Raw genomic sequence first — 12,427 nt, 5'->3', positions numbered from 1 at the left:
CCAATGAAATGTGCAAAACCCCTTAAGATCCAGCAAAAGAGTGCATTGTTCCTTTCCCTGTCTCACTGATAATAAAAGTACATATAGAGACACCTCCTGGTAACCTGCCATCCCTGAGAAATTGCAATGAGCAAAACCCCTTTCTTTGCTGGCATGGTGGCTCATGCCTGTAATCCCAGCACTTTGGGAGGCTGAGGCAGGAGGATCCCTTGAGCCCAGGAGTTCAAGACCAGCCTGGGTGATGTAGGGAGACCTTGTCTCTAAATAAAATAAATAAATAAATAACTCCCTTCCCTAAATTTGACATGTAGCATGAGTGAGAAGCAAACTTGCATGTTGTCTTAGTCTGTTTGGGCTGCTACAATAGAATATCATCAACTTGGTAGTTTATAAACAACATAAACTTATCTCTCACAGTTCTAGAGGCTGGGAAATCCAAGATCAAAATGCTGGCAGATTCAGTATCTGGTGGGGGCCCATTTTCTGGTTCATAGATGTCCATCTTCTTGCTACAGCCTGACATGACAGAAAAGAAGAGGGAGCTTTCTGGTGTCTCTCTTATAGACTCTCTGCTCTTATTACACAATCACCTCCCAAAGGCCTTATATCCTAATACCATCACCTTGGGGTTTAGGATTTCAATATAAGAATTTTGGAGGAACACAAACATACAGACCATAGCATTCTGTCCCCTAGCCCCCTGAAGTTCATGTCCTTCTTGCATAAAAAATACATTCATTTTATCCTAACATCCCCAAAGTCTTTACTTGTTGCAGCATCAACTCGAAAGTCTAAAGTCCAAGGTCTCATCTAAATACCATCTAAGTCAGTTATGGGTGATCCTTAAGATACAATTCATTCTGAGACAAATTGCTCTCCAGCTGTGAACCCGCAAAAATCAAACATGCTATGTGATTTCAAAATATCATGGTGAGAGAGGCATAGGATAGACATTGCATTTCCAAAAGGGGAGATAAGAAAGAAGAAAAGAGTGACAGCCCAAAATCCAATTAGACAAATGCCTTTTAATCTTAAGTCTTCAGAATCATCATCTTTGGCTTGATGCTCTGTCCTCCAGGCCTGCTGGGGCAGAGGTCCTACCTTCTAGACTTACTGGGTGGGGCTCTGTATTCAGGACCCACTAAGATGGGTTCCTGCCTCTGCGGCTCTTCCAAATAGGAGTCAAGCTCCCAGTTTTCTAGGCAGCTCCACCTCAGCGGCAGCTCTGTGCCTGAGCCCTGCTCCTGTGGGAGTCCTCTGCCTAGGCCCTACAGCTCTCCAGTGTTGGGTTTCCAAGCTCTTGGCTCTGCCAGCAGACCCTCTTCTTTGAAGTCTAGGTGAAGATATCCATGATCCCTGGCTCTATGGGCACAGCCCACACCAAACCAGGGCTCACCAAAGCTACACCTGGGGTAGCCAAGAAGTGCAGTTCCAGAGTGTTAGGAGCACATCCGCAGTGGAGCCTGCTATGTGAGGCAGTGCTGGGTAGGACACTGAGGTCCTGAGGGTGCCAGTGGCCCCTCATTTGCATATTTTCATTGTCTTTAACAATAGCTCCTGCCTTCTGTTGAGACAGCTGACTAATCTCCTTACTTGGCAGTCATTTGACCCCATCCTTAGTGTTCTCTTCTGACCATGCTTTCTCATTTTTACAACATGGATTGGCTGAGAATTTTCCAAATCTTTGAATTCTGCTTCCCTTTTGATGAACAATTTTGTCTTTAAATTATTTTCCTCTTCTTGCATTTTACTATAACCAATCAAGAGAAACCAGGCTGATCCTCAAACACTTTGCTTAGACATTTCCTCAGCCAAATATCCAGTTCCATTGTTCACAAGTTTACTCTCCACAGAACACTAAGATATGAACACAATCCAGCAAATTCCTTTGCCATTTTATGATATGTTCCTCTTCTCTGTCTGAGATCTCTTCAGATGGCTTTTATCATCCATATTTCTATGAACATTTTGTTCAGGATTATTTACATATTCTCTAAGAAGACTAAAGCTTTCTTTATAGTTCTCCTTTCTTTCGGAGCCCTCACCAGGATCACCTTTAAAGGTTCATTCACAGCAATTAATAAGACTTTCTGGGATGATGGAAATGCTCTATATCTGGATTTAGGTCGTTGGTTATGCAGGTTTGTCAGTACTCCTCATTTATATGCTTAAGATCTGTATATTTCACTACATACAATTTTAAAATATTTTTAGTAGGATAATTTGTCTTTTTAGATATCATGAATCATGATATCCGGCTGAAGGCTTTTTTCTAGCATTCACTTCAAAACTCTTCCAGCCTCTACCCATTACCCAGCTCCAAAATCCCTTCCACATTTTTAAGTATTTGTTACAGCAGCTCCCCTACTTTCAGTAACAACTTTCTGTTTTAGTCTATTTGAGCTGCTATAACAAAATACCATAAACTGGACTTATAAACAACAAACACTTATTTCTTGCATTTCTGGAGGCTAAGAAGGCCAGATCGAGGTGCCAGCATATTCGGTGTCGGGCAAGGGCCTGCCTCCTAGTTCATAGACAGCTATCTTCTTGCTATAACCTCACATGGTGAAAAGGGGGAGTGAGTTCTGTGGGGCCTCTTTTATAAGGGCACAGATGCCATTCATGAGGGTCCTGCCATCTTGACTTGGTCACCTCCCAAAAGCCCAACCTCCTAATACTATCATCTTGTTAGGCTTTCAATATATGAATTTGAGGGAGGCACAAATATTCAGTGCATAGCAGTTGTGTTAAATCTCCTAGATTTGGGATTATTTGTTACCGAAATGTAACCTGGACCACATTGACTGATATGAAGTTTATTCAACAGTCTTGGTGAAGAAAACTGTTATCTGTTGAGTACCAAGAAAAAATTCAGTGTCTCAGAAAATTAGTAGTTAATTAAGCCCTATCTTCAATAATTTATTTACTGCTTCAAATTTGTAATAATTCAAACATTTGATCCCTTTAAATGTTTGAGAATTTGTAATAGGTCTAATACTGTAGGTCTAATAGCTCTAATATATTCAAGTAGGAAACTGGCAAGTAACATCCACAGCCATTAATTCTCCCACATCCAAGAGTCAGTTGGTCACCCATGCTTGAGGAGGCTAATGATCCCCCAGTTGTTGGTAGGGACAAAATGAAACCCCCCAGGACAGGCAGTGAACACCAAGTGATAGCACTCAGACACAGATTTGTCATTGGTGCGGACTTTCAGGCCCCACCTGAGTCCCAGAATCTTAAATTTCCTCTTCCCAATCTCCAGTACCACTTGACTATTAAACAGAGCATTATTCTATTCTCACAAAGCATGTGCAAGTTTAAAGCACTTAGAAAAATTCCTGGTATGGGGAGAGCATGCTATGGTTATCTCTCGGCATCAACATTATTATTATTATTATTGTTATTGCCTCCGTTTTTAGATGAGAAAACTGGAACTTAGAGTGATTAATTGGTCCAAAGTCCTGAGATTATAAGTGACTGAGCTAGGATTTGAATGAAGGTTCAAATTAAATGTTCTTTACACAGCATCAGCTACCTCTTCAGTAGTTTATGCTTGAGCTGGAAAGTGACTTCTCCCAAAAACAAATGTCAAGGAGCCAAAACTGAAAGGCAGGTAGAAATGGCTATAAAAAAAATAAATTATTGAGACCTTAAACTAAAGATTGGTCCAGATTTATGCTTCTGGTCATCACAGAGGAACGGGCTCCAGACTTGTCCTTCTGTGGAAAATAACTATAAAACTGGATGAATTTTCAAGTATTAAATAAAGAAAACACAGGCTTGTGATTTTGAAGAGAAAAGAATCACATGAAGTGAGCTTCAGTTTCACTCAGGTTTTTTGCCTGGAGGCAGCTTCAAGCTGCCATGCAGGGAAGTGGAAGCAGAGCTCAAGCAGAGGATGACGAACTGTGTGAGGAGGCAAAAATCCCAAGTATAGGAGACATAAGCTGCTGAAGTGGCCGGAATCTGTGAGACAGAGTACTGGAGAAAAGGGTTCTGCAAGAGATCCCCAGAAGTCTGCACAGGTTTTCTGCAGGTCTTTTGTGAGGGATGGACTACAAATGGCCAAGGTGAGACATCCTAAGGCCTGGACGCGATCGTGTGCTTCGGAGCTGAAAGCTTGATACAGGTACCAAAGGTGTGTAATGCTGGGAGACGCCTGAGTTCCCGCTGAGTGGGACAGCAGGAATAGCTGACTGCATCAGAGATTCACTGGCACCCCAGAAAAGCCATGTCTAGGGGCAAGGACCGCCCTAGAGTAAAGGACTTGCCCTAGGGCTAAGTTAAGACACCAGGTTAAAAATCTAAACAAGCAAGCAACAAACAAATAAACAAACTACACTTACACCTTCCTAAGAGAGTCAGAAGCCAAGCCTGGCAGACAGAAAATGATCTAGTGGCAACTGAATTGCCTGCCAAACAAAACTCAATGCCCTATGAGGAAAATGACACAATTTGGATACCCTATAATATGTCAGATAAAGTGTTTAATATTCAGTAAAAAAAAAAAAAAAAAAAAAAATTAGACATGTGAAGAAGCTAGAAAATATGACCTTTTATCAAAGAAGCAGAAAAATGTGACCCATATTAGAAACAAATAAGGAGTCACTAGAAACTGAACTCAAGGTGGTTCAGATGTTGAATAACAGGCAAAGTTGTTAAAGTATTTGTGATAAATATGTTAAAGCCCTTAAAAATGCGGTCATACTGAAACAAATGTGAGTTCTAAAAATGAAAAGAAAAATGTTGATATTGATCAATTCACTGATAGGAATAACAGCTCACAAAAGGCTGCTGAAGAATGAGTTAGTGACTGTGATGCAGATGAATTGACATTTTCAAATCCAAAGAGAAAAAAAATCTGAAAAATAAGAGTAGCTCCTCTGTCACCTGTGGGATCATACCAACCAGTCTAACATAGGTATAATTAGAATCCCAGAAAAATAGAACAGAGAATGTGGCAGAAAAATACATTTGAAGAAATAATACCTCTATTTTTCCAAATTTAGTGAAAAGCAAACATACAGCTTTAAGAAGCTACGCAAACCACAGGCAAGATATATACAAAGAAATCCACATGTAGTCATATCATAGTCAAAATGCAAAAAACTAAAGATAATGTGAAAATCTTGAAAGCAATTAAAGAAAAAAGCCATGTTACATCGAGAGAAAAAATGTTTCAAATTAGGGCTAAATTTAGTCTTGTAAATTATGGAAACCAGAAGACAATGGAGCACCTTTTAAATTCTGGTGAAGAAAAGAAGTGTCAATCCACAATTCTATATCCAATAGAGCTATTTTTTAAATGAAGGATATTTACATATAAATGAAAACTGATAGAATGTGTAATCAGGAGAGTTGTCTTATAAGAATTGCTAAAAAAAAATATTCTTCAGGCTGAAGGGAAATTACACCAGATAGACACTTGTATTTGGGAGTGGAGAGTAACAAAAATGGTATATATGTGGGTAAATATAAAAGAATAATGTTTTCTTCAGTATATATGCAGACCTTGCCAGAGTGGAAAATAAAACATACCTACCTATATGTTGATTACAAGAGATGGACTTGAAATATAAAGGCACCAGAGAGTTTGAAAATAAAAAGAGGAAGGAAGATTCATCATGAAAACAGGAAACATAAGAAAGCAGGTATGTGCATATTAAAACCAGAAAGAGGAGACTTCAAGCAGAAAGTATTTTCAGAGATGCAGAGGTCTAATTTTATAATAATAAAAGGATCAACTCATTAATAAGGCATAACAATTCCAAAATAATATGAATCTTATAATTGTTCAAAATATATAAATTAAAAATTGACAAATAGAGAAATTAAAAACTGTACAATTTTAGTTGGAGATTTTAACACCCCTTTTTAAATAATTTATAAGACTACATATACATACATGTCTCCCCAAAAATCCTAGCGTGATATAGAAGGTTCAAGCTAAATTAACAACCAACTTGGCGTAACTGATATTACAGAATACTATACCAAAAAACCGCAGCACATACATTGCTTTAAAGTGCATTTGGAATATTCACAAGACAGATCATATCTGTCTATAAATGCCTATAAAATGCCTCAATAAACTTAAAAGGATTAAAATGTAACAAAATATATTTTCTGACTACAGTGACATCAGAAATCAATAACAATAAATGCAAAAATCTCAAATATATGAAAATCAAGAGGTATACTTCAAAATAATCTACCTCTGGGGAAGAATGAAAAGTTAGAATTTAGAAAGTATTTTTAACCAAATGATACTTTAAAATACAACATATCAAAATTTGTAGAATGCAATTAAGCAATGCTTAGTGAGTAATTTATAACTTTAAATGCTAATATTAGAAAGAAGGAAGAATTAAAAATCAATGATCTAAGTTTTCACCTAAAGAAGCTCAAAAAAGGAGAAAAGGTAAATAAAAGGAAATCTTGAATGAACACTTTTGAAAAGAAGTTGAAAATGGTTATAGCCACTTTGGAATCCATTTTGAAGTTTCTTCTAAGATTAACTAATAGTGGCTGAGCAATTAGACTCATGGGTATTTACCTAAAAAAATGAAAAAATAAGTTCATAGAAGGACTTGGAAAAGAATGTTCATAGCACCTTTTTTCAACTTTATTCAAAAAAGCATGATACTAAAAATAATCCATATGTTTACCAACAGGAAAATGGATGAATTATCCTATATTCATAAAATGAACTACTGAACCATATGACAACATGAATGAATCTTACAGACATACTGTTAAACAAATAAAACCAGGTATGACAGAATATATACTGTATTATTTCATTTTTCCGAAGTTGAAAGACAAAACTAATCCATGGTAATCATATTAGTTAGTTATTGTCACATAACAAATTATGCCCAAACTATTTGGCTTAAAAGAGCAAATGTATTATCTCAAAGTTTTTGAGTCAGGAGTCAGGGCACAGTTTAGCTGGATGCTTTGGATTCAGATCTCCAGCAAGGCTACTTCAAGGCTCTGGGGGGAGCTGTGGTCATCTCAAGCCTTCCCTGGGGGACCATGTGCTCCCAAGCTTACTCACATAGCTGTTGACTGGAGACATCAGTTCTTTGCCATGTGGTGCTCTTCTTATGGGTCTCTCCCATGGCAGTTGGCTTCCACTAGAGCTGGAGCTCCAGAAGAGAGTGCAAGAAATGATAAGAAAGACAGAAGTCACAGTGTCTTTGTAACCTAACCTAAGAAGGGATAGCAAGTTACTTGGCACTGCACACACTCTGGTGGAGGGTATTGCACTAGGGTATGAATGCCAAGACAAGGATCACTAAGGCCATCTTAGCAGCTGCCCACCATGGTGACATAAATCAGAACAGCAGTTACTTATACATAATGGGAATTGACTGGAAAGGGAACAAGTAAACCTTCTGGGATGATGAAAATGCTCTCTATCTGGATTTAGGTTGTTGGTTATGCAGGTATATATGTTTGTCAAGACTCCTCAGTTTATACACTTAAGATCTGTATATTTCACTGCATATAATTTAAAAATATTTTTGAAACGATAATTTGTCATTTTAGATATCATGAGAGTGAATGCAGACCCTTCTACAGCAGACCAAACAGAGGTAACCACAGAAAACACATTCATTTATCATGCTACACTGCAAGTATATAAACTTAATAAAGTCAAAGGAACACAAATGTTGTATTTTTACAAGGCTCTATTTACTCTCCTCTGGGAAGGGTGTTCAGGATTTTCAGCCAAACCTCTAAGACTTGGTTGGGGATCTGAGGACAACCAACCACAGTTTCTTCTTTTAAAGTATCTGTCTAGTTCCCAAAAAGGGAAGAGACAGGCAGCCTTCCTTAGGACTCAGATCCCTCCAAAAAGATGAGAAATGGAGCTAAGATCAGGGTTGGGGCTGAGGACAATTGACCATAATCAATTCCCTGTCTCAGGATTCAGTACTTCTAACAGGGCTCACATGGATTTTTGGACAACAAACAGCTCATAGAAAAGAGTATTTTGACAAATCAAGTATAAGTGACTCAGAAACAGGCAGCTCACATTTCTCTTAAAACAGACCAGGATTTTAAAACTAAGAACAATCTTGCTTGACCAAGTACCTCTGAAGTTTTCCAGATCTGAAACATATAGAAAAGCAGTTTTACCTACTTTCAAAACCCAAAGTGCATGCAGATTGTCATCTTTTGTAAGTGGATCCACTGGAGGTGAACCATTTTGCTATTTATCCCTTTACCATTTGGACAGTGAGAGCAGCTAGTTCTCTTATGATGGGCAAATTATTTTCCTTTCAGTTGCTGACAGTTACTCACATGCTGAACTCCATGCTAGGCACAGGGAAAGCCGACTGGTGGCTCTCCCACTGCATAGGACAGGCTTAGCCAAAGGAGAGGGTTTGAACCCTCCTCCCGAAGATCTGGTTGGCTGAACATGCAGTCAGTTCCCATGGTAGCCTTGAGATCTTTTCTTTGGTTGATGGGGTTTTAGCAGGAGAGGCTTCAAGCACTGGCCTCCAGTAACCAATGACCCTCGGAATTTGCAGTGCCAAGATCAAATATTTCCAGGATTATCGAACCCATGAGGCCAAAAATCAGAGAGGAAATGTGCAAAGGCTATATGTGTATATTTACTAACTCTTCATCTGGTCTCCATCTTCTTCCTCTGAAGCAGTGGGGGAGGCTGCCTGACAATGATGCAAACTCAAAGTGAAGCGTGGTTTTGGAAAATCACATCCAATAACAGTGTAACACAACCCCGGACTGTTTCAAATCCAGAGAGTTCTAAGTGAAGGAGAGTGGCCTCTGTCAATCTCTGTAGTGTAAAATGAACTGCAAGAATCACAGATAGGTCTGCCTGTACACACACAGAGCCCAGTCTCTGGCATCTGCTGAGGACTCAGCCAGTCCAGCCATTATAGCAGACATGGGACAATCTGGAGGCAGTCTGGCCCCAACCAGTCTCTTCTCACCAACCCCTCTCCCCATAAACATCCACACACACAGAAAAATGTGAGGAATCCATTTTCATTTGATTTGAGAAATACTTTCAATGCCAATCTTCAAGGATCCAGCTGGGGTATAGCAGTGTAGCAGGAAAATGTATGAGCTTTGGGCCATTCTTCACTGAATTTCCTTAAGCAAGTGATTTACATTCTCTGAGCCTCAGATAGTGGTACCTGCAAGAGGTGAAAGACAATCGAAAATAAATATCAAGATTGGAAATGGGCCAGCATCAGGGCCACCTTCTTGCACACTTCTAAGGTACTATCTTAACATCATATTTCATGTAAATGGTGCCCCTGGAGTCATACAACTTGGTGCTTCTGACTGCCACTCACGGGTTCCGGGACCGAGACTGGCGGTTCCCAAGGGGAAAGATCCCTGAGTCCTTTTACAAGACTTTGTTCTGAGATGTAGACCACAGGAAGCCTGGCTGAATCTGGAAAGCCACCATACAATAACAAGATAATTTGCAAAGAAAATATTTAAAGTAACAACCACAAAAATAAAACCCAAAGCAAGATGGGCTCAAAAGCCAAAAGTTGAAACAAACAAAAATGTGTAATACTATGAATGACTATTAACAAATCCAGTAAATGGAATAATTCATTTCCAGAAAAAATGATAATAATAAAGTAATCTTAAAAGGACTTTAAAATTGGTCATCTTAAAATTCCTAAAGAGACAAAGGAAGTAATATATTCATAAAATAAGAATAGGAGATTGTGAATCAAATATTAGATATTATGAACTACAACAGGAGCACACAAAAACAGAAATCTAGAAGTGAAAAGTATACTTATTTGAAAATAAAAACAAATGATGACAGAAGAGAGAAACAGGAGACTGAACAGAGTCAAGAAGTGATGACTTACAAAATGAAATCTCTTATAACCTAGTTAGTAAAGACAGCAAAAACAAAAAAGACATTATCTTTTTCCTATTCCCAAATCCCCTGTTTCCCTCCACCAGCCTCATATATCCTACAACTCTTTCCCCTCAGAAATGAATCACTGAACACGAGGTTCAGGTTGCAGGAGGAACATTTTGGCAGAACTGTTCTTGCCAGCTGCCATCTTCCTCTCTGCTGGAGTTTCTGCAGTCGGTCTCTAGATGAGCCAGTCTCTAGCCAGCTTGACCATTTTATTCTAGGTATCCTCACCAAAGGCTTATCCAGTCCCTGCTGGAACATTCCAGTGATAGGGGACCATTTAGTGCCTCTACCTAGTAGGGGAAACAATTTCCCCAACATAGAGGCACACTCAATCTACAACCCAATTCTGCTTAATTTCTATTAGAAAATCTCATGTTATTGAAGTTAGGAAAAAATTGAATTCAGTTCATTGTGATCCCCTCTTTCCTCCCCAGGGATGTGAGTATGTTCTAGAGGGGACTTAGGTAGAGAAAGCACCTAGCTCTTGAGTCCTCTGTCCACTCAGTTGTCTGCCAAGATGAGCACAGTGTCATCTGGTCCTTGACCTTGGATCCCAGGGTCTCTACTTGGGGCCCCTTGTCCCCACAGCTGTGGTTCCAGCAGATCCCGAGCTGGCACCAGCCCACCTATGCCGTTCCTGGGCTGGTGGTGGGGTGGTCACAGGAGTCTGCCTGTGTCTTTGAGGGGTGTGCTGGGGCACTGGAAGTCTGGTGAGACTCTCAGTGGTGAGGCCGTCAAACAGTCAGTGACTCCCGAGGGCCTCCCTGCCTCCTGGAGGCTCCACCACAGCCTGCAGGAGAAGTGGGGCATCTCCTCTCTGCTCATGTATCTCATCTCTTTTCCACACTTGCCCCCTCCAACACCCACCTCACCACCCCAACTTTTTTCCAGCCTCTGGAAGAAGTTCCTCCCTTCCTAATGGCTATGATCTTTCTCTCAGAGGTACAGGATATTGTTTCATAACAAACTCATGTTTCTGGAAACACAAAAATCAGGGAAGGCCATTTCCCCATCACTCTCCAAAATGGAAGCTGAGAAGGAAAGGGGAAATACTAGAGAAAGTAGACAGTAATGGTGTAATATGCAAATATTTACTCCACTACCCTTACATCAAACTGAATGCCCCTCTCTGTAGCTCCCTCCCAGGGATGTTAGCTCCTGGCCGGGACTCAGGGCGCATGGCCTCCAGAGTCTTCTCTTCTCTGAGGGGAGCATCCCCAGCTCCTTCAACCATGTGACAGCTCTGTGGTTCTCCACCAGGTTGGAAAATCTTTCTGAGAAAGTTGAATGACCTTGGAAAATTTCCTTCACCTTTCTTTGCCCTGATAGCTTTCTCTGTACAATGGGGCTAAGAATAGGCCAGGCCTCCCGGGCTGCAGCAGCTCTGTGATTGGTATTGTGTGGGGCTGGGAGGCTAAGGCTGGCTTCTCTCCTCAGCTCTGCCCCTGCCACATCCCCATAAGCGACATGGATTAACTCACTCAACCTTTGCAAAAACCCTTAAGGGTTAGGCTATTATGATGCCCTCCATTTCACAGAAGGGAACAGGCACAAGAATAAGATAGGTAACTTGCTGAAGAGAAGTGAAGCTGTGACATTCAAATGCAGCAGTCGGCTCCCAAGCCAAACACTGTTCTGTTCACTTTCTCAAAGCGTGGTGCCATGGCCTCAAACCCTTAAATTGTTCTCTATGTTTCATCAGCCTTTTCCATTTCTAAGCTTGTCAGTTTCTATATTCTCTCTTTTTTTTGCTGTTAAAAATATTTTCCATAGCTTACCGATTTGGTGAATTTATTTTTTAAGGAATTAACCCATATCATGTAGCCTGTTTTTTCTCTTTCCAGTTTATTTCTCTATGCTGTTTGTATTTCTTTCCTCCGCTCATGTTCTCTGAGCCGGCATCTTTCTTTATTAACTGTTTAGATCATTAAAGCTCACTTAGCATTTTTAATAAAATTGCCATTTAAAGAATTACTTTCACTCTGAGAATGGTTTGGCCTGAGTCCATAGACTATCTGTGTTTTAATTGTTTTCTTAAACGTTCCTAACTTTCTTTGAATTTCCTCCTTGCCTGGTTGGTCCTTGGGAGACTACTGTTAGATTTTGTGTGGTTAGGCACTTTTTTTTTTTTTTTTTAAGATGGAGTTTCGCTCTTGTTGCCCAGGCTAGAATGCAATGGTGCGATCTCAGCACACCACAACCTCCACCTCCTGGGTTCAAGCTATTCTCTTGCCTCAGCCTCCCAAGCAGCTAGGATTACAGGCGTGTGCTACCAGCCCGGGCTAATTTTGTATTTTTAGTTGTGGTGGGGTTTCTCCATGTTGGTCAGGCTGGTCTTGAACTCCTGACCTCAGGTGATCTGCCTACCTCTGCCTCCCAAAGTGCTGGGATTATAGGCATGAGCCACTGCACCCAGCCATGGTTAGGTACTTTTATATCTTGCTTCTTCTGGTTATTTCTAATTTATTGTCTGAGGCACAGAATGTA

The sequence above is a fragment of the Theropithecus gelada genome, chromosome 9, assembly GCF_003255815.1.
Source record: "Theropithecus gelada isolate Dixy chromosome 9, Tgel_1.0, whole genome shotgun sequence".
Taxonomy (NCBI): domain Eukaryota; kingdom Metazoa; phylum Chordata; class Mammalia; order Primates; family Cercopithecidae; genus Theropithecus; species Theropithecus gelada.
The sequence above is the reverse complement of the archived record's forward strand: the minus strand, read 5'-3'. Positions refer to the sequence as shown.